Raw genomic sequence first — 6289 nt, 5'->3', positions numbered from 1 at the left:
GGGGGCGCACGCCGGCCATGCCGATGAGGGTGAGAAGGCCCCCATGTCTGAGACGTGTGACGTCACTGCTGCTAACTCTAGTATTATATATAATCTCTTTGGTAGTCTAGGCTTACAACGATTGAAGAGTTGTTCGGTCTTGGGGGAAATACTGTCTCTGATTTCAACTGCCGAATGCAAAGGAAGCCTTGACTTGTCAATTGTCAATACGCCAGTTGGCTCATTTCCCAGAAAGGACGAATCGGCCGTTTCCCTCCTTTCAGAGAAACGGAATTTTCGGCCTCACTGTGGATTAATTTGGGAGATCCCAGCTGAACTATAATAGGCTTACCAGGGGCTTATTTCTTGAGCTGACGGTGTATTGTCCCCGTCTCTGAATACTCTAACCAAATAGACTTGAATTATAATATCTAAAATCGTGCACTGCCGCGGCTGCTGCTATTTTCAAAAAAGTGTTTTACGACGCTTACAACATTGCATAAGGTCATCGCGTGGGGCACGCTAAACATTTTCAGTTGGTAGGACATTTTGAATTTTGCCCTGGTGGCGGCCGAAGCTTACTCTTGTCGATTTTGGACAACCAAGGGATCTTTAACGTGCCCAATTTGCAAACGGGCCCTCCGAGATTTTTCGCCCTTACCCGAGAGGGCTAAATGTAGATCTTACCTATCATAAGATCAGGGGTGTGGCTGAAAGACAGCAGTAAAAAGAAGTCAACGAGTAGCTGACTAGTAGTACAAAAGGCTGCAGAAAGAGCCAGGAGCTCAGAGGAGGGGGCAAAGGAGGAGAAGGGGTGGGGGCAGAAAATGGAGACGAAAGCAGATGACAGAACATTGTGAGAGCGCGGAAAAGATGTGAAAGGAGAACATTTGGAGAAGAAAATTTTCCGTCGCTATCAGAACACTAATCTTGCTATTGTCGAGTACGTGCAACTATTCCCCCCTTGCCCTTCACTTGGTTCCAAATGCAGTCTCATTGATGGTACGCCCCACTAAGGCCGTCAAGAGCCTGGTCGGGCCCTGGGGCAGCAATCACTTTCGGGCCCCTCCTCCCCCCTGCCTCATCCACCCTCACCTGCAATTTAATAACCCAACAAATATAATGTACATAGGCATATATAATCACTTTACTGTAGCGTACCTATTACATACCAACATACGCTCTCTCTCTCTCTCTCTCTCTCTCTCTCTCTCTCTCTCTCTCTCTCTCTCTGCCTGTCTCTTAGACACACTTCTTCACTACCCGTGGATATGCATTTTGCGAAAGAGATGTTTGTATAAAAGCTACCCCCCCCCTCACACACAAACACCCAGCCTCCTTTGTCTCGTTCCCCTCCATCAAGTGCTGGGTGTTGTCAACATAATATTAATTTTAATTTTTCTGATTTAGCGGGTAGTTAAAAATGAAGTTAAGATGAATAAACCAATGACAGAAATTAAAATAAATTGTAATGTAGCATACCTATTTTTCTTACAACAACGGAGCTTTACGGGATTTAGCTCTAGCAAAACTGTCAATTATTGGTTCGTAGTCCAATTTTCGCGCTAGACTGGCCTCTTTGGTCAAAATTCCAAGACTTGAGAGTCTGTCTTGACGCATTGTGGACCGCAAAATGTTTTTTCACCCGAGAAAGGGTACTGAAGGAATATTCAGCTTGCACAACTGTCACAGGCAAGGTGCAGAAGATTTTCAACATGATTACAACGATCGGAAACAAAGCATCCAGTTTCAGGGAATGAAGTCTGTTCAGCAACTGAACAGGCGGCAGGACATTTTCGCCAATGTTCGCTGAATGAATCATTTTCAAATATTCCAACTCTAGCGCAAGGTCTGCTGGTGCATCCACTGCATATTCCGGGTGCAATTTGTTTCAAGATCACGAATAACGCCGACTTCCTATTGGAGATATTTCCACAAAACACTAAATAACGAATCGTGTTTTGTCACTGCATTATACCTTGTCTTCAATTTCCATGTTTTGAATTTGTTTTTGGGATTTTGGTAGTCTGTTACATCTTCTGTCTCGTCTGCAAAAAGCTTCATTTTCTGTTGTCATTTTGCTATTTCAGCAAATAAATGCTCAATCTCATAGTTATCTGTTACTAATTTGGACTCACTCAAGATTGCGTCCAATTCATCTCGTAAGCTTTTCAGATCTTTAATCAGACTATTGATACATCAACGTCAAGAGTTGCTTCTCGTTCTTGAAGCACTCTATTTCTGTGATCGATTGCTGTGAAGATTTGAGCCAAACAGATGCCATTATCACACATTCAAATGATGCAAAGTACTTAAGAATACCCATCAAATCTGAACGTGTTTATGGGGGGAGGTTCATTAAAAGAACAGTTTGAACAGCTTTCCTCAGTCCCCCGAAGTGAGCCGCATAAGGCCTGACACTGTCAACACGTGCTGACCAACGTGTCTGAGACATACTGTGCAAAGAGCTGGGGATGTTTTGCTTCAAAATTTCCCACCTTTGTGGACTGGAACTAAAAATGTTATACTGTACAACTCCAAAGAGTGTTGTGACTGTTGAACAGCTTTCTGCAGAATGCACACCACACAAATTCAAACTGTGATAGCCACAGGGAGAGTATGTGGCAAGTGATCACTGTCTTAAAATGTGATCCTGTGCACCATTATACAGACCACACATGTCGCTACCGTTGTCGTAGCCTTGGCCTCTGCAGTCTGTAATTGGAATGGGTTTTTTTCATTCAGTGTATCAAGGATAATTTTAGCGATGTCTTCTCCTGTTTTCTTGTTACCATCTACACATTTCAGAAATCTCTCTTCTACTTTGTAGACATTTGTATCACTGTCCAAGGGAACATAACGCAAAATAAAAACAGTTTGTTCGACGTGTGAAGAGTCCGGTGTTGCATCAACGATAATGGAGTAATATTTCGTTCCACTCTTTCATTCAAAATCACGTCTGTCACTTTTGATGCACAGCATTGGATGAATTCATTTTGACTATCTGGTGATAGATGGTGAACTTGTAGGCGCCTTTTTTTCTTTTTGTGATTTTTCAACTTTTGTAAGATGCTCTGCAAGGAGAGGATCGCAATGGCCAATCAATTCCAGAAGTCCAAGAAAGCACTACCAAAGTTCTGTGAAGTTGTCAGATATACAGCGGGGGCTCTCGTGAGGTTAAGGTGTTGGCCTCTCATTCAAAGGTCCCGGGTTCGAATCTGGGTAGCGACCGACAAATTTTTTCTCTAAAATTGTCTCCTTTCACCTCCTTTCCTTCTCTTTAGCAATATTATGTCGTCTGCTTTCGTCTCCTCTTTCTGACCCCACCCCCTCACCTGCTTTGCCCCCTCCCCTGGGCTCCTTACTCTTTCTTACAGCTGTCTTTCTGCCACACCCCTGATCTTCTTGTAGGAAAGATCTACACCTAGCCTTCTCGGGCAAGGGCGAAAAATCTCGGAGGGTCCGTGTGCAAGTTGTGCACGTTAAAGATCCCTTGATGGTCTAAAATCGATAAGAGTAGGCGTCGGCCGCCACCCGGGCAAAATTCAAAATTTCCTACCAACTAAAAGTATTAGATGTGTCCCGCGCGCTCATATGACCTTATGCAGTTGTGAGTGCCGTAAAACACTTACCAAAAAAAAAAAAAAGAAAAGAAAGATAATATACAGCTCAACTTGCAGCCAAAATATATTTTATTTCAAAGCCTTGTACGGTTCTCTCTCTCTCTCTCTCTCTCTCTCTCTCTCTCTCTCTCTCTCTCTCTCTCTCTCTCTCTCTCTCTCTTTTTTTTTTCTCTCTCTTTTCCCCTTGCTTGCGGGTCCCCCCAAACCCCCGGGCCCCGGGGCATTAGTCCCCCCTGACCCCCCCCCCCCCCCTTTCGACAGGCCTGCGCCCCACTGTGATTTGAATTATGTAAGGGTGCTTATTCTAGTATACAATTCAATCTTCTTTTTTTTTTTTTTTTAAAGTATTCGCTGTAATCTAAAATCTTTGTTCCTGTTCCGTACTTGTTCTATTTTTGTCTTGTTTTCAAGTTTTCAAACTTGGATGGCGTTCGTTGCTCTTGGGAAATTTCATACTTATTATTGTAATCTATTTGACTTCCTCGTTGTTGTCTGTGTGTGTGCAACCCGACGCGCCTGCTAGGCAAAACTGAATGGTCGAGGCCTAGATAGATCTCGCGTGGTGTTGAAGCAGACACGCTTATCAGCAGAAACATCCCGTTCAAACTCTTAAGGGGGGGGGGGGGTACGGAAAATTTGGTTGGGATACATACTGTAACGTAACATACATTTTTAACAAATTTGTATTAATTATTGAGATGAGTTAGGCCTATGTGACCCGAAAAGAAGAGTTGACGGTTCCTGCTGTTCTGTTGACAGGAAAAGTAAGAAGACAAACAAAACCTTCTATATGTAACTGCACCCCACCCCTCCCCCTCTTTGTGAAGATTTAACTCATAAAGCACGAATATTCTGATCGTTCGACAACGCTTGAAAAGGCGCTGTTAGTGGGGCATTATAAAAAAAACAAAAAACAAAACAAAACAAAAACAAAATAAATAAGAAGCACGATTGTATTATCCATTCAGACTATTTAATTTCACTTTTTTTTAAATCTGAAACTTATGGGCAACAATATTATGCATTCTGTGAGGTATCGTAAACATACCGAATTAAGATTTATAGATAAGATAATACTTATTAAAAGTGTTTCTGACTCGTGTGTCAGTTGGAAATGTGCGGCACCGTTAGCTTTTGTTTGCCACTGATGTGGGATTATCAATAGCCTATTACGTGTCCTCTATATGTGTCCTTACAGAAGTAAGACAAGCCTGGCATCGTGTCCCAGGGACACTCTCCTGGTACCAGGGCAAAGCTCAAAGGGGTAGAGGAGAGGCCGGAATCACTGCAGTGTGCGTGTGTGCGTGTGTGTGCGTGTGTGTGTGTGTGTGTGTGTGTGTGTGTGTGTGTGTGTGTGTGTTTGTCGTTCCTGTTCTGTTTCAGGAAGTTAAATCATAAGCTTAGCTGTACATAATATTGTAAAACAAGTAATAAGTTTGAAATTAATATAAAAAAAACAGACGACTGAAAACAGAAAATATAACTACAGTTGAACTCGGTACGTGGAGCACATGCGAACGCTTTTTTTTTTTTTTTTTTACAAAATGTAAAAATTAAACCCAGCTTGGAACAGCTTGTATTAATTCAGACAAGCAGGAACGATCTGCATCACGCCGTTATCTTTTTAAGGATGTGACGGGCACAGGTATGTCAGATCAGTTGCAAGCCAAAGGTAAAGTTGCGGCATATTTTCAACCATATCATACACAAATCAAATACACACATTTTCATTCGGCATAGTACCGTACTTTGCATGCTGTGTCTGCTTTTTAAAATCTTTAGAGTCAGATACAGCAGAAAGTGGGTGGTAGGTAGGTGCTCTGGTGGGGTTTCTCCCTTCCTTCCTATCAAACATCTATCGTCCTTATATCCTTATATCTCTCCTCTCTCTCCTCCTTCTTTTTTGTGTATGTTACATGTACTCTCTTGTAACACATCTATTCTTCGGCACTTATATGACCTTATTGTGTTGCAAGTGCCGTAAAACTCGTACAAAATAAAAACCAAGCTCAAAAGACACAGAAAACAGAAATAGAAATTCTGTTGCGCTTTGATGCTGTGCACACTGTGCAAGTAACAAGATACTTATTCTGGAATGTCTTTAAAGTGCATGTATACGGCGTGCTGGTGGGTGGTTGGCGGGTGCTCTGGTGGCGTTTGTTCCCTCTTTTCTATGTGTGACCTGGCATAATATGTGTGATCTGACATATGTGTGAGCTGACATATGCGTGATCTGACATATTATGTGTGATCTGACATACGTGTGATCTGACATATGTGTGATCTGACATATGTGTGATCTGACATACGTGTGACATACGTGTGATCTGACATACGTGTGATCTGACATACGTGTGATATACATGTAATCTGACATATGCGTGATCTGACATACGTGTGACATACATGTAATCTGACATACGTGTAATTGGACATACGTGTGACATACGTGTAATCTGACATACGTGTAATCTAACATACGTGTGGTCTGACATACATGTGATTTGACTTAGATCTACGTGTCCGCTGTCCTCAAAGAGATCGCCACGACGGAAATCGCTGCTGCTTGTCCAAATGCACACCCCAAAAATACAAACGGTTCCAAGTTTTTAAAAAAAGATCTATAATGTATTTTAAAAAATAACTCTTTGTATGTGCTCTGTGTGTAGAATTAAGCTTAGATAGGC

The sequence above is a fragment of the Aplysia californica genome, unplaced genomic scaffold (assembly GCF_000002075.1).
Source record: "Aplysia californica isolate F4 #8 unplaced genomic scaffold, AplCal3.0 scaffold00273, whole genome shotgun sequence".
Lineage (NCBI taxonomy): Eukaryota > Metazoa > Mollusca > Gastropoda > Aplysiida > Aplysiidae > Aplysia > Aplysia californica.
Note: the sequence above shows the minus strand (reverse complement) of the source record.